This window comes from Macaca fascicularis, chromosome 1, assembly GCF_037993035.2.
Source record: "Macaca fascicularis isolate 582-1 chromosome 1, T2T-MFA8v1.1".
Classification (NCBI taxonomy): Eukaryota; Metazoa; Chordata; class Mammalia; order Primates; family Cercopithecidae; genus Macaca; species Macaca fascicularis.
Genome location: NC_088375.1, coordinates 233,662,501 through 233,685,280, shown reverse-complemented (window position 1 = coordinate 233,685,280; position 22,780 = coordinate 233,662,501). Strand labels below are relative to the sequence as shown.

General features: G+C 53.2%; 1 protein-coding gene across 10 annotated transcripts in view; it reads right to left on the bottom strand.

The window, feature by feature from the left end:
- C1H1orf159 (chromosome 1 C1orf159 homolog) overlaps positions 1 to 20,903 on the bottom strand; it is a 32,008-nt gene extending 11,105 nt beyond the window's left edge. For 8 of the 10 annotated variants that reach the window (XR_012427749.1, XR_012427744.1, XR_012427752.1 and 5 more), the window contains exons 1-2: positions 20,863 to 20,903; positions 347 to 459 (exon numbers count right to left, since the gene is read on the bottom strand). The gene's annotated coding sequence lies outside the window, so the exon portion shown is untranslated. Of the gene's footprint in view, positions 1 to 346; positions 460 to 18,361; positions 18,873 to 20,862 lie in introns of all 10 variants that reach the window. The other 2 variants (XR_012427751.1, XM_074023980.1) reach the window with 1 other exon arrangement.
- Positions 20,904 to 22,780: the final 1,877 nt, after the last annotated feature.

Here is a 22,780-nt window from a genome sequence, read left to right as displayed (position 1 = left end):
GCCAAATGGAAGTGGGTGGGGCTGTGGCACAGAGGGTGGGGCTAAGTGGAGATGGGCTGGGGCTGAGGCAGGGAGGGTGGGGCCAAATGGAGATGGGCGGGGCTGTGGTGATGAGGGCGGGGCCGTGGTGAGGAGGGCGGGGCCGTGGTGAGGAGGGCGGGGCCAAATGGAAGTGGGTGGGGCTGTGGCAGAGGCAGATGGCTGAGTCAAATGGAGATGGGGCAGGGCCATGGCAGGGGTCCAGGGCCATGATGGAGAGGGCGGGGCCAAATGGAGGTGGGACGAAAGAGGGAGGGCTTGGGGCCTTTGGAGGCACGGGTGGGGCGAGGTGTAGGCGGGGCCTTACCTGCCCCTCCAGGATGGGGGATACCGACATCAGCCCTTTGCCTGCCCTGGTGGTCAGGGGTTAGCTCTGGGAGCTCATGGGTTCAGCTGAGCCGTGCAGACCCGGGCCCAGTCCTGCAGATGAAGGCAGCAGGTGAGACCGTGGTCACTCGAGGGCAACCCATGTGGGCTGTGGCCTACAGTGCGGGGTCTGGGTCCAGTCTGGGCCTCTGTCTACACCCTTGCTGGTCCCTGGCTGTCGAGCAGAACGTCCTGGAGGGGCCGTCCCTGGGCTGTGGGGGCCTTGGCAGGGCTGTCTCCACGAGCATTTCCCCCGAGCTGGCCTGCTGGCCTCCTGCGGGTGAGAGTGCCTGGGATACAGGCCCTTGGCCTGGCCTTTGCTCAGGGAGCAAGCACGGAACTCAGTGGCCCAGGCTGCACGCAGTGGGCACCGGTCCTCCCGCACAAACCCCTCTCTCCCGCACTTGCCAGCCACAGGACCTGGCGCCATGGCCCTGCCTTCCTAAGTAAAGGGAGGAGACGCCTGCCAGGCGCACAAACCCTCAAGTGGTATCACTGCACTGGCTCAGGGGCCTCCCTGGCAAGTTACCCTGAGAGGGGCTGAGGCCAAGCCAGGCCTGTGGAGCTCCTCTTGATGGCCTAGGCCAGGGGTCCTTGGACAAGGGCTGTGAGCAGCAGGGAGACTGAGGCCCTGGAGGACACAGACCCAATCCCTGCCACAGGGATGTTCCACTCTGTCCCCCACTCCATGCTGGATTCAGGTCATGGCCTCACAAACTGACCAGGCTGCCTAGGTGTGAGCCTGCTGGAGGACTCTGGGAGGTGGGGGTGGTCGGAATTTTTGAACTCAGGAGTTGGAGACCAGCCTGGGCAACACGGCCAGACCCCGTTAAAGTTTACAAAAAGTTTAAAATTAGTTGGGCCTGGTAGCGGGAGCCTGAGGTCCCAGCTACTCAGGAGGCTGAGGTGGAAGGATCACCTGAGCCCAGGGGTGGAGGCTGCAGTGAACCGAGACTGCACCACTGCACTCCAGCCTGTGCAAGGCAAACTCCATCTCAAAAAAAAAAAAAAAAAAAAGCATGCTTTTCTCTAATTCAGCTCCTCCTCTCTCTGACGTGAAATCCTTCAGATGGAACGTGTTAAAGTCACAGACATGCTGCTCGCCCCACCCACAGAGTGTGATCAAGTCTGTTTTTCCTTTTGTCCCTTTAACATTTGCCCGGCAGAGTCCGTCTTCCTCTGCTTGGTGGAAAACTCCAGACATCACAGACCCTTCTGCTCCCTCTCTGGTTAAAGGGTGTCCTGAGTACCACATTAAGTCACAAAACATCATTTTGATTCAGCAACCAGAAGACCAAGATTTCAACCAACACTTTCATCTGCTATTGAGTCAACTCTACAGAGGTGTACTTTACATACAATAAACCACATCCATGTCAGTACACAAGCGGGTGAGGGTGACCACCCCCTTGAAGCTGCCACCACAACTGGGACGGCGCCTGGTCCCACGCAGCTACCAGCGCTCGCTGCGGCCCCCAAAAGCCTGGGCTCCCAGCGCCCAGGAGTTGACGGGACTGCAGCCGTATCTTCTAGAGTCTTATACAAAGGGGCTGCACACACTGACCTTCAGATCCTTCCATGTTGTTTTATCTGCACTTTCTTCCTTTCCACAGCCGAAGGATTTTTCCACCGTGTGGCCAAACATCGCCACCATTACCCATCGCCTGCCGGTGGGTGCCTGGGCTGCTCCCAGTTCCTGGTGACTGGATGAAGCTGCGGCAGAGGCCCTGGCACATGTCCTCATGTGGACGTCTGTCTTCATTTCTCTTGGGAGCAGAGTGGCTGGCCCACAGGAAGGTGCACATTTAACTTTCTGAGAAACTGTAGCCATCTTCCACAGGGGCTGTGCTGTTTGCCCTCCCACTGGCAGTGCGGGTGCACACAGGGTGCCATGCACGTGCGGGATCTTTGCCCTCCCACTGGCAGTGCGGGTGCACGCTGGGTGTCATGCACATGCGGGAGTCTGTGTTGTTTGCATTTCCCCGAAGACTAACGATGGCATCTTTCCATGTGCTTATTAGCCACTTATACATCTTCTTTTCTGAAGTGTCTGCTCATATCTTCTGCCCATTTTGTTTAATCGGGTGGAGTTGTAACATACACTTTTTTGGTGGGGTGGGGTGGGGTGGCGGATAGGGCCTCACTCTGTCGCCCAGGCTGGAGTGCAGTGGCGCCATCGTGGCTCACTGCAGCCTTGACCTCCGGGGCTCAGGCGATGCTCCTACCTCAGCCTCCCGAGCAGCTGAGACTATAGGTGTGCGTCACCACCGCGCTCGGCTAAAACACATGTTCTTCATCAGATTTATGTATTGCAAATATTTTCTTCCATCCTGTGGTTTGTCTTACCATTTTTTTTTCTTTTTTGAGACGGAGTCTCGCTCTGTCGCCCGGGCTGGAGTGCAGTGGCGCAATCTCGGCTCACTGCAAGCTCCGCCTCCCGGGTTCACGCCATTCTCCTGCCTCAGCCTCCCGAGTAGCTGGGACTACAGGCGCCCGCCACCTCGCCCGGTTAGTTTTTTGTATTTTTTAGTAGAGACAGGGTTTCACCGTGTTCGCCAGGATGGTCTCGATCTCCTGACCTCGTGATCCACCCGTTTCGGCCTCCCAAAGTGCTGGGATTACAGGCTTGAGCCACTGCGCCCGGCCCCCGTCTTATCATTTTCTTATGGACATCTTCTGAAGTGCAAACATTTTTAATTTTAATGAAAGTTTTAATAAAATTGAATGCATCCATTTTTCCTTTTGTGGTTCTTGTTTTTTGTGTCCTAAGAAATCTCTGCCTTGACCTCACGGTCACTAAGATTTACTGCTTTCTTCCAGAAGTGTTACGGTTTTAGTTTTTGCATTTTGAGTCACCTTTGTGTATGGTGAAATGCAGGTCAAACGTCATTTCTTTCCTTATATATAAACAGTTGCTAAAAAGACTTCTTTCCATGTGGAATTATGTTGATATCTTTATTGAAAATCATTGGACTACAGATGTGAGGTCTATTTCTGGGCTTTCTATTCGGTTCCACTCACCTGTGTGTCTCCTCTTCAGAGATACCGTGGCTGACTGGATTACTGACGCAGTAATTCGAACAGAAACTTTGAAATCGGCTCTGCTTTCCTTAATTGCTCTGGCAGTTCTAGGTCACATGTGTTTCCTATTTTAGACTCATTGTTTCAATTCCTACAAAAAAGCCTACTGCGATTTTGACGGGAGAGCTGAGGTGTGAACAGGATTGAGTCTTTTCTTCAGGGACATGCTGTCTCTTCATCCCTCCACGTCGTCTTCAGTGTGTCTCAGCAGTGTTTATAGTTTTCAGTGAACAGGTCTTATGTATCTTTTATCAAGGTAATTACTAAGTATTTTACTTTTTGTTATTACAAATGGAATGGAATTTCTGATTTCATTTTCCAATAGTTTGCTGCTACTATATAATGATAAAATTTTGCACATTAACCTTGATTTCTGGAATCTTGCCAAATTCACTTAATAGTTCTAGCAATTCTCTGTAGCTTTCTTAGGGTCCTCTACATAAATAATCATGTCATCTACAAATAAATACAGTTTTACTTCTTCCTTTCTAATCCTTGTGACTTCAATTTGCCTTTTTTCTTACCTTATCGCAGTGGCTGGGACTTTGAGTATAATGTTGGACAGAAGAGTGAGAATGGGTGTCATCCTTGTTCTTGATTTTAGGGATAAACTGCTCAATATTTCGGCACTAAAAGTACAATGTCTAGTGTCGGTTTGTCATAGATGTCTGTGTATCAGACTCAGGGAGTTTCCTTCTAGTCTTAGTTTGCTGAGGTTTATTTTAAAAAATCATAAGACAGGTATAAATGTTTCCAAATGTCTTTTCTGCACCTATTTCACTGTTCGTCCTTCCCTTCTTTATTCTAGTGACATGGTGGTGACAAAGATTGATTTATGAATCAAAACAACCTTGTATCACTGGGATAAACCATGCTTGGCCGAGGTGTGCTGCCCTCTTAGGCTATTGTTGGATTTCACCTGCCAATACCTTCTTAAGGATTTTTTTGTTGTTGTTGTTGAGATAGAGTCTCGCTTTGTCACCCAGGCTGGAGTGCAGTGGCCGGATCTCAGCTCACTGCAAGCTCCGCCTCCCGGGTTTGCGCCATTCTCCTGCCTCAGCCTCCCGAGTAGCTGGGACTACAGGTGCCCGCCACCTCGCCCGGCTAGTTTTTTGTATTTTTTTTTTTAGTAGAGACGGGGTTTCACCGTATTAGCCAGGATGGTCTCGATCTCCTAACCTCGTGATCCGCCCGTCTCGGCCTCCCAAAGTGCTGGGATTACAGGCTTGAGCCACCGCGCCCGGCCTTCTTAAGGATTTTTGCCTGTGTTCATGAAGGATAGTGGTCTATAATTTTTTTTTTTTTTTTTTTTAGATGTCTTTGTCAGGTTTTGGTATTGGGTTATATTGCCTCATAAAACCAGCTGGGAAATATGCCCTCCTTTTTTAAAGAGAGACAGGGTCTCACTCTGTTGCCAGGCTGGAGTATAGTGGTGCTGTCATAGCTCACTGCAGCCTTGAACTCCTGCAATCAAGGGATCCTCCCACCTCAGCCTCCCAAAGTGCTGGGGTTACAGGGAGGAGTCACAGCACCCATTCCCTCTCCTCTTTTATTTCCTGAAAGATTGTGTAAGAATATTGTGATTTCTTCTTTGAATGTTGGCTAGAATTCACCAGGAAACCATGTATGTATGCCAGGAGTTTTCTTGGTAGGTAGGTTCTCTGGTAATGAATTCAATTTCCTGAACAGAAAGAGGGCCATGCAGATTTCCATCACTTTTGACCAGTTACATTCTTCCAAGAGTTTATCCATTGCATTGAAATTGCTACATTTACTGGCCTAAAATCGGTCATAATAGTCACCTAGTATTTTGAAACATGGTCTCCCTCTGTCACCCAGGCTGGAGCACAGTGGTGTGACCTCAGCTCACCACGGCCTCAGTCTCCCAGGCCCAGGTCATCCTCCCACCTCGGCCTCCCAAGTAGCTGGGAACACAGGCAAGTGCTGCCACACCTGGCTAATTTTTTGATTTTTTTTTGTAGGGACAGGGTCTCACTATGAAATAAAACTGAAGTACAATGTTGCCAGGGCTGGTCTTGAACTCCTGGGCTCAAACAATCCTCCTGCCTCGGTCTCCCAAAGTGCTGGGATTACAGGCATGAGCCACTGCGCCCGGCCTATCTTTCTATTTGTTTGCTTTTCAGACAGGTCTCTCTCTGTCGCCCAGGCTGGAGTGCAGTGGTGCGATCACAGCTCACTGCAGCCTCAACCTCCTGGGCTCAAGCGATCCTCCCACCTCAGCCTTCTGAGTAGCTGGGACTACAGGCTCGAGCCACCACGCCCAGCTCATTAAATTCTTTTTTTTTTTTTCTTTTTTGTAGAGATGGGGTCTCCTTATAATTCCCAGCCTGGTCTCAAACTCCTGGGTTCAAGCAGTCCTCCCGCCTATGCCTCCCAAAGCGCTGGGATTACAGGTGTGACCCACCTCACCTGGCTCTCATTTCTTAAAATTGACCATTCTTGGTAGAGGTTTGTCAATCTTTCCAATCTTTTAGGGAAAAAATCAGCTTTTCATATTGTTAAGTTTTTCCATTTTTTCTTTCATGCTTGTGATGCCATTGATTTCTGTATTTTTCTTTATTTCCCTTTTTGTTTTTGTTTTTTTTTTGAGACGGAGTCTCGCTTTGTCGCCCAGGCTGGAGTGCGGTGGCGCGATCTTGCCTCACTGCAAGCTCCGCCTCCCGGGTTCTCGCCATTCACCTGCCTCAGCCTCCGAGTAGCTGGGACTACAGGCGCCCGCCACCATGCCCGGCTAATTTCTTGTATTTTTAGTAGAAACGGGGTTTCACCGTGTCAGCCAGGAGGATGGTCTCGATCTCCTGACCTCGTGATCCACCCGCCTCGGCCTCCCAAAGTGCTGGGATTACAGGCGTGAGCCACCGCGCTCGGCCGCCTGGCCCCCTTTTTTGGCTTTGGGTTTCTTTCTTTTCCTAGCTTCCGGAAGTGAATCTCAGGTCTCTGCTTTCATGCCTTTATATGCACTTACAGCTGTAGAGTTCTAAGTACTGCTTCAGCTACATCAGCAATTCTGATGTTATATTTTCATTATCATTCAGTTGGAAATATATTTTCTTCTGTTTTTTCCCCACCCGAGTTGGAAATTTTTTTTTTTTTTTAAACAGAGTCTCGCTCTGTCGCCCAGGCTGGAGTGCAGTGGTACAATCTGGGCTCACTGCAAGCTCCGCCTCTCGGGTTTTTAAGCAGTTCTCTGCCCCAGCCTCCCGAGTAGCTGGGATTACAAGTGTGCGCCACCACGCCCAGCTAATTTTTTGTATTTTTAGTAGAGATGGGGTTTCACCATGCTGGCCAGGCTGGTCTTGAACTCCTGACCTTGTGATCCACCCGCCTCAACCTCCCAAAGTGCTGGGATTACAGGTGTGAGACACCGCGCCTGGCCCCAGCCTGGAAATATTCTCTAATTTCCCATTTGAGTTCTTCTTTGACCCAGGGTTTATTCAAAAGTGGGTTCATTTCCAAACATTTGAGTTTTTCCTGTTTTATTTGTTGTTGATTTCTAATTCCTTTGTGCTCAGAAAGTGTACTTTGTATGATTCTTTTTTTTTTTTTGAGACAGAGTCTTGCTCTGTAGCCCAGGCTGGAGTGCAGTGGCCAGATCTCAGCTCACTGCAAGCTCCGCCTCCCGGGTTCACGCCATTCTCCTGCCTCAGCCTCCCGAGTAGCTGGGACTACAGGCGCCCACAACCGCGCCCGGCTAGTTTTTTTTTTTTTTTTTGTATTTCTTAGTAGAGACGGGGTTTCACCGTGTTAGCCAGGATGGTCTCGATCTCCTGACCTCATGATCCGCCCATCTCGGCCTCCCAAAGTGCTGGGATTACAGGCTTGAGCCACCGTGCCTGGCCGTATGATTCTTTTAAAATTGGTTGGAACTTGTTTTAGGACACAGCAGTTGGTCTGTGCTGGAAAACGTACCATGTGCACTTTGGTTATTTACTATGTGTAACTTTTGGTTTTTGTTTTTTTTGAGAAGAGTTTTGTTCTTCTTGCCCAGGCTGGAGTGCAATGGTGTGATCTCGGCTCACTGCAAGCTCCACCTCCTGGGTTCACGCCATTCTCCTGCCTCAGCCTCCCAAGTAGCTGGGATAACAGGTGCCCGTCACCACACCCAGCTAATTTTTGTGTTTTTAGTAGAGATGGGGTTTCACCATGTTGGCCAGGTCGGTCTTGAACTACTGACCTCAGGTGATCCACCTGCCTCGGTCTCCCAAAGTGCCTGAATTACAAGTGTGAGCCACCACGTGCAGCCTGATATGTTACTATAAATACCACTTAAGTCAAGATGATGATAGCGTTATTCAGATCCTCCATGTCTTCAGATGTTTCTGGTCTACTGTTCTAAGAATTGGAGAGAGAGAGAGATTAAAATCTCCTCCTATGATTGTGGGATTGTCTATTTCTCCCTTTAATTCTGTTGGATTTGCTTCATGTATTTTGAGGCTCTGTTATTAGGCACATTCATAACTGATGTCTTCCCTCCCCTGCTTTCCCTCTGGTAACACTCTGTATCTTGAAACTGATTTCGTGTTACATAAATATAGCCACTCCAGGCTGGGTGCGGTGGCTCATGCCTGTAATCCCAGCAATATGGGAGGCCAAGGCAGGCGGGTAATTTGAGGTCAGGAGTTCAAGACCAGCCTGGCCAATGTGGTGAAACCCCATCTCTACTAAAAATACAATAATTAGCTGGGTAAAGTGGTGCGTGCCTGTTGTCCCAGCTCCTTGGCAGGCTGAGGTGGGAGAATCGCTTCAACTCAGGAAATGGAGGTAGCAGTGAGCCGAGATCAAGCCATTGTACTCCAGCCTTGGAGACAGAGCGAGACTCCATCTCAAACAACAACAACAAAAGCCACTCCAGCCTGATTATATATATACACATACACGTGTATATATGTGTGTATATGTATATATGTATATGTGTGTGTGTTTGTGGTTTTTGCAGTCACTTTCAGCCTACCTGTGTTTTTTATATTTAAAGTGTATCTTTTAGCTGGGTGTGATGGCACACGCCGCTAATCCCAGAGACTCTGTATCAAAAAAAAATTTTTTTTTTAAATCTCACAGACTCAGTCTATCAGTTCACGGTCTATCGGCCCAGGGTCTGTCGGCCCAGGCTCTGTCGGCCCAGGCTCTGTCCGCCCAGGCTCTGTCGGCCCAGGCTGTGTCGGCTCAGGCTGTGTCGGCTCAGGTTCTGTCGGCCCAGGCTCTGTCCACCCAGGCTCTGTAGGATCAGGCTCTGTCGGCCCAGGGTCTGTCAGCTCACGGTTTATCAATCAGCTCACAGTCTTGACAGTGCTGTGCTGTGTGTGATCTGTTATTTTTCTCTGGCTGCTTTCAAGATTTTAAAAGTTAAGGCCGGGCGCGGTGGCTCAAGCCTGTAATCCCAGCACTTTGGGAGGCCGAGACGGGCGGATCACGAGGTCAGGAGATCGAGACCATCCTGGTTAACACGGTGAAACCCCGTCTCTACTAAAAAATACAAAAAACTAGCCGGGCGAGGTGGCGGGCGCCTGTAGTCCCAGCTACTTGGGAGGCTGAGGCAGGAGAATGGCGTGAACCCGGGAGGCGGAGCTTGCAGTGAGCTGAGATCCGGCCACTGCACTCCAGCCTGGGCGGCAGAGCGAGACTCCGTCTCAAAAAAAAAAAAAAAAAAAAAAGATTTTAAAAGTTAATCTTTAGTTTTTAATCGTTTTGGGGCTGGGCATGGTGGCTCACACCTGTAATCCCAGCACGTTGGGAGGCCAAAGCAGGTGGATCACCTGAGGTCAGGAGTTCGAGACTAGCCTGGCCAACAAGGAGAAACCCCGTTATCTACTAAAAATACAAAAATTAATTGGGTGTGGTGGTGTGGGCCTATAGTCCCAGCTACACGGGAGGCTGAGGCAGGAGAATCACTTGAACCAGGAGGTGGAGGTTGCAGTGAGCCGAGATCGCACCACTGCACTCCAGCCTGGGCGACGAGAGCAAAACTCCATCTCAAAAAAAAAAAAAAAAAAAAATTTTTGAAGTGATGGGTCCAGGTATGGTTTTATTCACATTTATACTGTTTGAGATTCTTAAAACTATAAACTTATGTCTTTCACCAAATTTGAAAGTTTCTGGTTACTGTTTCTTCAAGTATTTCTTCTGTCAGCTGTGCCTCTCCTCTCCTGGACTTCTGTAATTACCTGCATGTTAAGACATGTCCATATCTCCCTACAGGTCCCTGAAGTGTTAGACATTTCATCGATATTGCCCTACAGGTCCCTGAGGCTCTGTTCATGGTTTTGTTTTGTTTTTTTCCTCCAATCACTTCCACCCTCTCTCTCTCTTTTTTTTTTTTTTTTCACAGATTGGACAATTTCTATTCCTCTGTCTTTGAGGACTCTGCCTATTTTCTCTGTTATTTCTCTTCTGTTATATTCATTTGGTGAATTTTAAAATTTCAGATCTTGGCTGGGTGCAGTGGCTCACACCTGTAATCCCAGCACTTTGGGAGGCTGAGGCAGGTGGATCACCTGATGTCAGGAGTTTGAGACAATCCTGGCCAACATAGTGAACCCCCTCTCTACTTAAAAAAAAAAAAAATCGCCGGCCGTGGTGGCAAGTGCCTGTAGTCCCAGCTACTCAGGAAGCTGAGGCAGGAGAATCACTTGAACCCGGGAGGCGGAAGTTGCAGTGAGCCGAGATCACACCACTTCACTCCAGCCTGGGTGACAGAGTAAGACCCTGTCTCAAAAAAAAATAAAATAAAATAAAATAAATAAATAAATAAATAAACAAAATAAAATTTCAGATCTTGGTTTTTTTGTTTGTTGTTGTTTTTGTTTTTGAGACAGTTTCGCTTTTGTCCCCAGGCTGGAGTGCAGTGGCACAGTCTCGGCTCACTGCAACCTCCACCTCCTGGGCTCAAGCGATTCTTTGCCTCGGCCTCCCAAAGTGCTGGGATTACAGGTGTGAGCTACCACGCCCAGCCAGATCTTGTATTTGTTTAACCTAAAATTCCCATTTGGCTCATTTAAACATGTTTCCTCTGCTGAGATTTCCGGCACTTTGTTCATTCTGCGTGCATTTCCCCTTTCTTCACTGAGCACAGTCCCTAAGCCTGCTCCAAAGTGCTTTTCTGATGACCCCAGCAGCTAGGTCAGAGCACGATTCATGTCTGTCGTCTTTCCCTTCGAGAAGGGCGCACATTTTCCCGGCTCTTCATATGTTAGTTTGAACTGCATCCCACACATTGCAAACGTCACATTGTGGAGACACCGGATTCTGAGATATTCCTCTGAAGAGAATCCATGTTTCTACTTAGCAGGCAATTAATTTCATTAGATTCAAACTGCAAACGCTGTCACACCTGCGGTGAGGGGTGGCTCAGGTCACTGCATGGCACGGGGTGCATGCAGGGGTCAGGGGTTTGCCAGAAACGAGTGGCATCTACACACAGGACTCCTCCTCTCTGATTCCTTCTGGGGCTTCTACTCTCATTTTCGAGTGGCTATGGGTGCCTCGCTCCTTCCCCTGCCTGCTCCTGGAACGAGGAAGGTAGCGTACTTTCTTTTTTGTTTGTTTGTTTTTCGGAGACACATTCTGCCTTGTTGCCCGGGCAGGAATGCAGTGGCAGCGATCCTCTCACCCCGGCCTCCTGAATAGTTGGGAATCAGGTAATGTTCTAGTCTTTTGTAGACACTGTGTTGCCCAGGCTGGTCCTGAACACCTGGCCTCAAGTAATTCTCCCGTCTCAGCCTCCCAAAATCCTGGGATTACAGGAGTGAGCTGCCCGGCCAGATAGTAGACTTTTTACTTTTTTTTTTTTTTGAGACAGAGTCTCGCTCTGTCACCCAGGCTGGAGTGTGGTGGCAAGATCTCAGCTCACTGAAGCCTCTGCCTCCCAGGCTCACGCGATTCTCCGGCCTCGGCCTCATGAGTAGCTGGGATTACAGGAGCCCGCCACCACGCCTGGCTAATGTTTTGTATTTTTAGTAGAGACGGGGTTTCACCATGTTGGCCAGGCTGGTCTCCAACTCCTGACCTCACGATCCGCCTGCCTCAGTCTCCTGAAGTGTTGGGATTACAGGCATGAGCCACTGCGCCAGGCCGAGATAGCAGACTTTCTGTCAGTGCATTAGTCACCTCACACTATCATGTGGGGACTGTGGCTGCTCTCAGGGCAAAGATGCAAAAACAGGAAACTGTGCTGGCTGCTTCCTTCAAGTCTAAACTTGCCTCCAAAATTTGCCCCTCTCCACAGCCCTCAGGGAGCCGTTTCTCATACTCTGTCCAGGGTTGTAGTTGCGCCATGGCAGGGTCACTCTGTTAGAAGTTTATTCTTTCGCACTGGAAGAAAAACCCCATCGTATGGCTTTCTGTATCCAGAAACCAAAAGTTTCCAGACGGTGGGCACTGGTGTTGCTTCCCAGGGGCTCAGCTCTGGGCAGTAACAAGCCTGCGGTCTGGACATGGTGGCTCACACCTGGAATATCAGCTGCCTGGGAGGCTGATGCGAGGGGACTGCTTCAGGCCAGGAGTTCGAAGCCACAGTGCAGGTGCATTCAAGCTGGTCGAGCCAGGAATGCAGCTGCACTCCATCCTGGGCAACAGAGCGAGGCCCTGTCTCAAAGGAGACAAAAAAGCTTTGGCAGCACAGAACGTGGAGAGCACGGGCTGAAAGGACGAGTCTCTTTGTGCTACAGATCCTGGGTCTCCAAGGGATGTAAACCTGTTCACTGTCCAACAACAGCAGCAATCAACACTTACAGAGCACCTGCCACGTGCCAGACCCCACGCAAAGGGATCTGTCTTCACTAATGTCAACGATGCCTCTTATCGCCCCACTTTAAAGATAAGGAAAAGACTTGAACAAGACCACACAGTGAGTAGGCGGCACGGATAGGCCCAGGCCAGGCCCTCTGACTCCAGAATAAACTGGTGTCTGACAGTTTTCAACTGCAACGTTCAGCAAATATGTTCAGCATGTCTGGCCAACTACCGTAAAATTGTATAGAAATTCTCAATTTAAGAAGTAAAGGCCAGGAGCAGTGGCTCACACTTGGAATTCCAGCACTTTGGCAGGCTGAGGCTGGAGGATCGAAGGCAGCAGTTTTGAGACCAGCCTGGGCAACACGGCGAAACCTTTACAGAGATCAGCCAGACGCTGGCACTCGCCTGTGGTCCCAGCTACGCGGGAGGGAGGTGGGAGGATAGCTTGAGTCCAGGAGGTTGAGGCTGTAGTGAGCCATGATCGCGCCACCACACCCCAGCCTGGATGACAGAGCAAGACATCTCAAAAAAAAAAAAAGTAAACGCATTGGATTTAAAAAATAAATAAATCCTTAATATTAGACTATTAACTAAAGTAAAAATAATAAGTGTGGGCCGGGCACGGTGGCTCATGCCTGTAATCCCAGCATTTTGGAAGGCTGAGGTGGGCGGATCACGAGGTAGGGAGATCAAGACCATCCTGGCTAACACGGTGAAACCCCGTCTCTACTAAAAATACAAAAAAAATTAGCCGGGCGTGGTGGCGGGCGCCTGTACTCCCAGTTACTTGGGAGGCTGAGGCAGGAGAATGGCATGAACCCAGGAAGGTGGAGGTTGCAGTGAGCCGAAATCATACCACTGCACTCCAGCCTGGGCGACACAGCAAGACTCCATCTCAAAATACATAAATAAAATAAAATAAATAATAATAGTAAGTGTGTTGCAGAATTTTCCAGCATACCTAGAAGTGAAATGTATGCCGACGAGAGCACGGAGTGTAACTGGAGTCTGTTCGCTAAGGTTCTGTGAAGCACAGGAATATTTTTAAAGATGGATTACAATAAGCTAAACGTGCATATTTAATCTCCAGAGGAACCACTTAAAAAACAACACAAAGAGGCAGAACTAAAAAGTCAGCAGAAGAGATAAAATTGGATTAAAAAACACAACTCAATTCACCTACAAAAAAGGAAGGAAAAAGGAGGAGCAGGGAAAAGTAGGTGGAAAAATAAAATCGAACATAAAGATGGGGGACTCCAACCCAAACACTCTAATATCGGCATTAAATACAAATGGCTAAATCTTCAATTAAAAAGTATCGATTAACGTCACTAACTATTAGGGAAATGCAAACCAAAACCAAAATGAAATACTACTCCATACCCATGAGAATGGCTATTACCAAAAATACAGAAATAAATGTTGGCGAAAGCATGCGGAGAGAATGGAACCCTTGTGCACGCTGCTGAGAATATAAAATGGTGTGAAAAACGGTATGTCAGTTTCTCAAAAACTAAACACACACACAGAATTAAACACAGAATTACTCTATGACCCAGGTACTTTACTTGTGGGTCTACACCCCAAAGAACTGAAAACCAGGACTCCAAGAGATGTCTGTACAACCATGTCTTAGCAGCACTGTTCACCACAGCCACCACGCCTGCAGCATGGCCCACCACGGCCACCACGTCTGCAGCATGGCCCACCACGGCCACCACGTCTGCAGCATGGTCCACCACGGCCACCACGTCTGCAGCATGGTCCACCACGGCCACCACGTCTGCAGCATGGCCCACCACGGCCACCACGTCTGCAGCATGGCCCACCACGGCCACCACGTCTGCAGCATGGCCCACCACGGCCACCACGTCTGCAGCATGGTCCACCACGGCCAGCACGTCTGCAGCATGGTCCACCATGGCCACGCCTGCAGCATGGTCCACCACGGCCACCACGTCTGCAGCAGCATTGTTCACCACAGCCAAAAGGTGGGGGCAAGTGTCCACCCACAGATGAATGGATAAACCAAACGTGGTCTATACACACAGTAGAATATTCTATAGTCCTGAAAAGAAACTTTGGATGCATGCTACAACAAGGATGAACCTTGAAAACACTATGCTAAGTGAAAGCAGCTCATCACAATAGGAGAAATACCGTATGATTCTACTCATGAGGTTCCCAGGGTCGTCTGTCAAATTCATGGAGACAGAAAAGACAATGGTGGTTACCAGGGGTTAGGGGCAGGGAGGAACGGGGAGTTGGTGTTTAATGGGAACAGTTTCCTTTCCTTTCTTCCTTTTTAAAATGTCTTTCTTTCTTTCTTTTAGAGACAGGGGTTTGCTGTTGCCCAGGCTGGAGTGCAGTGGTGCGATCGCAGCTCACTGCCATCTTGAACTCCTGGGCTCAAGCAACTCTCCCGCCTCAGCCTCCCAAGTAGCTAGGACTACATGCCTGCCACCACATCTGGCTAATTTTATTTTTATTTTTTGGTAAAAAGGGTGCCTTGCTGTTTCCCAGGCTGGTCTTGAACTCCTGGGCCCAAGCGCTCCTCTCTCCTGCGTGTCTTAATGCATGTACACTGGATAAACACGCGTGTAACATAGGACCCATGTTCACTGAGAGGTGAGACATTTACATGTAAGACAATGAGGCCCTGTATGGCCAAAGGTGAGGCGGGGCCTGGAAGTCACGCCAGTCACATCCTCTATGGACCTTCAGAACCAGTCCATGGTCAGCGGTGTCTTACCAGGAGGAAGTTACCGACAGTGATGCTGTAGTTATGGCCGGGAAACAGGGAGTCAGTCAGCTCCTGGCAGCAAGCCATCACTGTTTCCATTCCGCTCATCTCAGGCCAGTGCCTGCTTAACTGCTAGAGAAAAGGAATCCCCTGGGCACGTTCCCAAGAAAAACACCACCTGCCCACCAAACATGTGCACAAAAATAGGCCCAAGGTCTTCAGACGCTGGAAACCCACCGGAGCGCCCTCAGAGACCACGAGCCCGCAACAGCGCGTCCCACAGCAGTTCCTCGTGCAGCGCCTCAGAGGAAACTCCAAAACGGTTCTCTGTGTGAACCGTGGCAGACGCAAAACCGCCCACACATGTGACTCCTAACACTCAGAGTCAGCGCTCTGGTCCTGCGCGGCAGGCAGGCACTGGAACAGCCTGCGAGCCGGCCTCCGCGGGTCTCAGGCAGATTCTCCATCACGACAGGAGTCTGGGTTACGCAGGTGACTCCTTTGTCAAAACAAGTTAACTGGACACAAGCTCTGTGTGTTTCACTGCATATAAATTATGCCTCAGTAACTAAATAAAAGCATTTTCTATTTTGAAAATCTCATTGGAGCCACAAAGCTACATAATGGGGTGAAAATTTCTACAAGTCAATGTAAAAGTTAGTGAGAATTTAAATTGTGCTATACACTGTTTCACCACCCTTATTTTCCCTTAGAAGAACTGGTTTCAGGGCAGGTGTGGTGACTCCGGCCTGTAATCCCAGCATTCTGGGAGGCCGAGGTGGGAGGATCGCTTGAGCCCAGGAGTTCAAGACCAACCTGGAAGTGAGATCTCATCTCTACCAAAAAAAAAAAAAAAAAAATAGCTGGGCTTGGTGGCACATACCCGTGGTCCCAGCTATTTGGGAGGCTGAGGTGAAAGCCTCTCTTGAGCCCCGGAGGTCAAGGCTACAGTGAGCCACGATGGCACCACTGCACTCTACCTGGGCGACAGAGCCAGACCCCGTCTCAACAACAAAAAAGAATTCGTTTCAATGAAAAAATGATGGCTCAGGTCACTGTGATTTTAAGTAAGTATCATCTTGCAAAACCACCCTGTAAAAGCAACCACCGGCTGGGGCAGTGGGTAGACCACACCCACGCTCACCGTAACGCCAGCCTCCCGGCAGCAGTCACTGCACAGGGAGGCGGGAGGGCCCGCTGGCGGGCTTCTCACGCTGCCGAACCCCGGTAAACACAGCACCAAGGGCCGGCTGGAGCTTCCGCTGCACCCGTGTAGCTAATGCTGGTCATCTTCAGAGCAAGCAAAGGGAGCCAACGTGAAATGTAGCTTTAAGGGCCCAGTGAGAACTGTCTGGGAGCCTTAAACGCAGGCCTCTCTATCTAAAGATCCCCTCTCCTGCTTTGATAGAAACAAATACCGCGAACCCCTTGATGGGCTGTGAAGGAGACATCCCCCTTTGTTGAGGTGCACGGTAGACGCTGCCCACCTACCCGTGGGCTCAGCACACCCAGTCGGGCTGTTGTCGTAGGTGGAGCAGGGCAGGATCGGGCCCACCCCCCACCAGGAAAGTCAGGCCAGCATCAGGTGATGGTCAGGTGGCTGTTAACTGTCTCTCCAAAAGAACTGGTTGCAGCCAGCGCCAGGGAAAGGCAGCTCCCAATAGCTAGAAAACACCCGAAACTGGTAGCGTGTGCACTGAGAGGCAAAATGGCGGCATGTAACTGGTCTATGACCTTCCAGGGACGTTTGACAGGCAAGGGAAGAACGCCTCAGGTGAGCATGGGCACTACTCCAGTGAACACACGGCGCATGCTCCCTCCCGCAGGGCGCACACGGCGCATTCTCCCTCCAGCAGGGCGCACACGGCATATGCTCCCTCCCTCCAGTGAACACACCGCGCATGCTCCCTCCCACCAGTGACCACAAAGCGCATGCTCCCTCCCTCCAGGGACCACACCGAGCATGCTCCCTCCCGCCAAGGACCACACGGCGCATGCTCCCTCCCGCAGGGCGCACACGAGGCAGTCTCCCTCCGGCAGGGCACACACGGCGCATGCTCCCTCCCGCCAGTGAACACACCGCCCATGCTCCCTCCCACCAGTGAACACAAGGCGCACGCTCCTTCCCTCCAGGAACAACGCGCACGCTCCCTCCCTCCAGGGCCCACACCACGCACGCTCCCTCCCTCCAGGGCCCACGCCGCGCACGCTCCCTCCCTCCAGGGCCCACGCCGCGCACGCTCCCTCCCTCCAGGGCCCACGCCGCGCACGCTCCCTCCCTCCAGGGCCCACGCCGCGCACGCTCCCTCCCTCCAGGGCCCACGCCGCGCACGCTCCCTCCCTCCAGGGCCCACGCCGCGCACGCTCCCTCCCTCCAGGGCCCACGCCGCGCACGCTCCCTCCCTCCAGGGCCCACGCCGCGCACGCTCCCTCCCTCCAGGGCCCACGCCGCGCACGCTCCCTCCCTCCAGGGCCCACGCCGCGCACGCTCCCTCCCGCAGGGCGCACACGGCGCATGCTCCTTCCCTCCAGTGAACACACCGCGCATGCTCCCTCCCACCAGTGAACACACGGCGCATGCTCCCTCCCTCCAGGGACCACACCGCGCATGCTCCCTCCCTCCAGGGACCACACCGGGCATGCTCCCTCCCTCCAGGGACCACACAGGGCATGCTCCCTCCCTCCAGTGACCACACCGCGCATGCTCCCTCCCACGTGCAGCAGGCTGCTGCGTGGGTGGACAGCCCACCCTGAGGAAGGATCAGGGAAGAAGGGGTGCAAGACCCTAGACGCCTGCCAGCGTATAAAACCCTAAGTCAAAAGGTGAAACCACGCACCTGATCTCTCACAGTGCCAGCCTGGCCCTCTTCCAAGGGTACTTCCTTTCATTCCTGCTCTAAAGCTTCAACTTTCACTCCTGCTCTAAAACTTGCCTCAGTCTCTCCTTCTGCCTCATGTCCTTCCACCGAATTTTTTCTTTTTTTTTTTTTTTGAGACGGAGTCTGGCTCTGTCGCCCAGGCTGGAGTGCAGTGGCCAGATCTCAGCTCACTGCAAGCTCCGCCTCCTGGGTTCACGCCATTCTCCTGCCTCAGCCTCCCGAGTAGCTGGGACTACAGGCGCCCGCCACCTCGCTCGGCTAGTTTTTTGTACTTTTTAGTAGAGACGGGGTTTCACCGTATTAACCAGGATGGTCTCGATCTCCTGACCTCGTGATCCGCCCGTCTCGGCCTCCCAAAGGGCTGGGATTACAGGCTTGAGCCACCGCGCCCGGCCCCACCGAATTTTTTCTTCTGAAGCGGCGAGATTTGAGGCCACCGCTGACATACTTTGGGGCCGCGACTCAGATACATTCTGCAGGTAACAGAGCTCTGCGGGCTCACCTGAGCTCCATGCTCCATCTCAGCACACACAATCCTCAGCCGGAGTGGTGAGAAGCGGTGGCTCTTTCTTTTCTTTGTGAAACAGGCTGGAGTGCATCGTTGTGATCTCAGCTCACTGCAGTCTCCACCTCCGGGGCTCAAGTGATCCTCCTGCCTCAGTCCCTCGAGTAGCTGGGACTGTTAGTGGCAGAACATATCCCACTTCTGACACCAAAGCACGCTAGCAGCAGTGAATCTCAATTCTTCCCTCCTCGGAAGAAAGAATTTGAGCGGCAGGAGGCAGAAGAGAGCCAGGCAGTTTTACAACAGGAGCAACAGTTGATGAAGAAGCTTTGGAGCAGGAATGACAGGAAGTAAAGCACCCTTGGAAGAGGGCCAGGCGGGGGACCTGAGAGATCAAGTGCGTGGTTTGACCTTTGACTTCGCGTCTTCTACCGGCAGGCTTCCGGGGTGTGTTACTTCTCCCAGTTCTTCCCTCGGGGTAGGCCATCCTCACGCACGGCTGCCAGCACTTGGGAGGAAGTATGCGCAGAGTTTACTGGAGTTGTGCCCACGCTCCCTCTAGGCCTTCTTTTTTGAGACAGAGTCTCGCTCTGTCACCCAGACTGCAGTGCAATGGCGCGATCTCGGCTCACTGCAACCTACCCCTCCCGGGTTCAAGCAATTCCCTCCTGCCTTAGTCTCCCGAGTAGCTGGGACTACAGGCGAAGGCCACCACGCCCAGCTAATTTTTGTATTTTTATTAGAGACGGGGTTTCACCATATTGGCCAGACTGGTCTCGAACTCCTCGCCTTGTGACCCGCCCACCACCACCCCCCCGGCCTCCCAAAGTGCTGGGATTACAGGTGTGAGCCACCACGCCCAGCCAAGGCCGCCTTCACTGACCAGCCAAATGTCCCTGGTAGAGGGGCCCTCTTCTGCCCTGCTCATGTCTGACTAGCAACCTACTTTAACGGGCCACAGGCGCTTGCCACCATGCCTGGATAATATTTTGTATTTTTTATAGAGACGGGGTCTCCCTATGTTGCCCAGGCTGGTCTCAAGCGATCTCACACCCCAGCACCTACAGCTGTTCTTTAAATGAGCTACCCAATAAGTCAAAGCTAAGGTGGAGAGCAGCGGCAAGGCAGGGAGGGGCTGGGAAGTATCTCGGGGGTTCCCGGGATGCTGCCCGTGGACCCCAGCGCTGAGGTGACTGTGCGTGGAGACACCTGCCTGACCGGCTTTTAGGAGGAGTACTGGGAGCAGGATGTGTGTGTGTCAGGAAAAGAACGTTTCTGTATAATTCATAAACATGTATGTTAAAAACAACGTGGCCATGACGCATCCTGGCTGAACGCAAACGGGGAACGGAAACCTGAGTAATTGGGCTCTTCACTGAACATCCCGGGCGGCTGCCCCTACTCCGGGGCTCGGTACCGGCACCCTCTGCGAGGACGACGGTTTCCCAGGTTAAGCCATCAGGAAACGGGAAGACGCCTAAGAATGATACAATGGACTCTGGAGGAAAGGGTGGGAGGGGGCGAAGAATAAAAAACTACAAATAGGTTGCAGTTTGTACTGCTCGGGTGATGGGTTCACCAAAATCTCTCAAAAATCACCACTAAAAAGCTTACCCATGTAACCAAACCACCTGAGCAGTAACCTACGGAAAAATAAAAGAGGAAGACGCAGCTCTGCCTTCTCTGCACACTGTGGTAATACTAAGAAAAACGAAAACCAGAAACAGGGTGCCAAGTTTGACATCCTGAAATTTAACAGGACGAGGCGGGTAAGAATTCAGTCACAAAGTAGTTTCCCAGGGAAGAAGCCGCGTTTGCTTTGAAACGTGGTAACAAATGCACCCGAACACCTGGGCTTAAATTACACTCAAACATCGACTCGCTGCCACCGCAACGACGCGCTCCTGAAAGACAGCCCACCCACTAGCCCTCGGCTACTGCAGGTGACAAACGGACAAAAACAAATCCCAAAGCCTCGCGGAAAAAAGACCCGAATCGTGGCCGACTTCTAGGACACCGGGGACCGCCGGGGCCCCCACTCCCGGCTGCGGGGAAGGAGAGGCGAGCGCGCCTCCTTTCTTCTCCCGGGGGCCCGTCCTGTCCCCTCCCCAGGGACCCCTTCCCCTGTCCCGGGAGCCCCTCCCCTCCCCAGGGACCCCCTCCCCTGTCCCGGGACCCCCTCCCCGCCCCTCCCTGGGCTCCCCCTTCCCTCCTCAGACGCCCCTTCCCCTCCCCAGGCGTCCCGCTCGGCCTGGGCGCCTCTCCCAAACAGGACGCGGCCAGGCTTGCTGGGAGGCGGCGACGAGGACGCGGGCCCAGGCGCGGACGGCTTCTCCGCGCGCTGAACGATGGGGGACGTGCAGGGGGCGTCCCTCGGGCCGGGCCGGGGCCGCCGACCTTTGTCTGCCTCTCGCGCTCCCTGCGCCGACCCAGCCGCCCAGACGCACCCCGGCGCCCCCACCCGCTGCCTTCACGCCCGCCCCCAGCCCCTCACTCACCCGGGCGGCCTCCGAGTTTCTCTTTCGTACACCCCGCCCTCAGGCGGCGGCGCCGCGCCCCCTGGGACTTGTAGTCTTTCTTCCGCCCCGGCCCCGGCGCCAGGCCCCGCAGCTCCCACAGAAAACTACAACTCCCGGAGGTCCGCGCGAGAGCCGCCCTCGCCCGGTGGTACCGTCGCGCGAGGCCGTGGGTGGGGTGCCGGGGCGGGGCGCGGAGCGCCCTGGGAAATGTAGTCCTGGAAGACCCGGCGTACGATTCGGGCCACCCTCCCCGATAGGGAGGGACTACATTCCCCAGGATTCCTCGCGCGCCGGCTGCTTGGCGTTGCCGGGAGACGGGGCGGGGCGTCGTCGGGGTCTCCCGGGCGACGGTCCAACAGTCGGCGTCCTTAGTGTTCCGCAGGTTTAGGCGGAGGCGGAGCGTTTGGGGGCGGCCGGGGCGGTGGCTTCGGCTTCGGCTTCGGCTTCGGCTTCGTCTGCACCAGGTTTGGCCGCGGGCGCGCGGAGCCCCCGCCCTCCAGACCCACGGAGCGCCCCGAGCGCCTCGCGAGCCGCCGCCAAATGCGCCCGAGGTCCGCGGCCGGCGCCTGTGCTGGGACCTCGGCTGCCGGGGTCGGAGCGCGGCGGGAGAGACCCCGGCTCGGGTGCGGGGCTAGGACGGCTGGGACCCGGAGGGCTCCCGGGGCTCCGCATCTCGGACGGGCCAGGGCCCTGCGGCCTCAGGACGCTCCCCCGTGAGTCTCGGCTGTCCCGGGGTCCGGGTGGCGTCGCTGCCGCACAGGCCGGGCGCGTGGGTTTCTCCGGGACTCTGCCTCTGAGCCACCCTCGGAGGAAAAGGACCGCTTTGTGCGTCCCGCGGCTCTCGCAGCTTTCGGCGAACACCTTTAAAGGAGCTCCCCGAAGGAACTGGGGGCGTCCGTCCGCTCATCAAAGGCTTGGGTCCTGTCGGTGTCCCCGGGCCCTCTCCTGGCTGGGCCAGCGCACAGGGTTGGGGGGCGCTGCAGGTGTCCCGGGGCCCCCAACCTCCCCAGACCCCCCAACCCCCTAGGACCCCCCCAGATCCCCCAACCCCTCAGACCCCCCAAACCCCCAGACCCTCCAGCTCCCTTGGCTCCCGGGAGCTCCTAGGCCCACCCTGCGTGCTCTCTGGGGTTGTTCCCCGTTGGTGGACGCCGCTTCCGGATTCCCTCCCAAGTTTAAATGCCAGAGATTTCAATGGAAATAAAGCTCCCATCTTAACAGCGTGAGGATGTTTTCTAAACAGGAGTATTGGGGACAGGTGGGGAAGCCACGCTTATATCTTCTCTTTAGAAGGACAATGTTTGTCTGAGGGTCCATCCCAGGGTTCCCTCGGGGCCTCTGTGGAGGAGTTGATACCACCAGTGCCTCTGGCCGTGGGACGCCTGGGCGTGGGCGCCCAGCACTAGGGCTTCGCTGACAGCTGCAGGGTTTCCGGCCATGCGCCCGCGGATGTGCAGCTTCTGTGTGTCGGCCCCATTAAGAGGAACCTGTCCTGGGCGACGTTTGAGGACCACGGGGAGGACACAGTCGCGGTCCCCTTCTCGGAGTCGAGTCTGTGCCACGGGCTCTTGTCGTCTGCGGCACCTTATCGTGGAGCTGAGCCAGTGTTTCCACTTCCTTTTTGTGTGTGTGTGTTTGAGACAGGGTGTCACGCTGTCACCCAGGCTGGATGCAGTGGTGTGATCGAGGCTCACTGCAGCCCGGACCTCCTGGGCTCAAGTGATCCTCCACCTCAGCCTCCAGAGTAGTTGGGACCACGGGTGTTTGCCACCATGCCTGGCACATATTTCTTTATTTTTTGTAGAGACGAGTCTGTTTTGCCCAGGCTGGTCACAAACTCCTGGGCTCAAGCAGTCCTCCCGCCTGGCCCTCCCAAAGTGCTGAGATTACAGGCGTG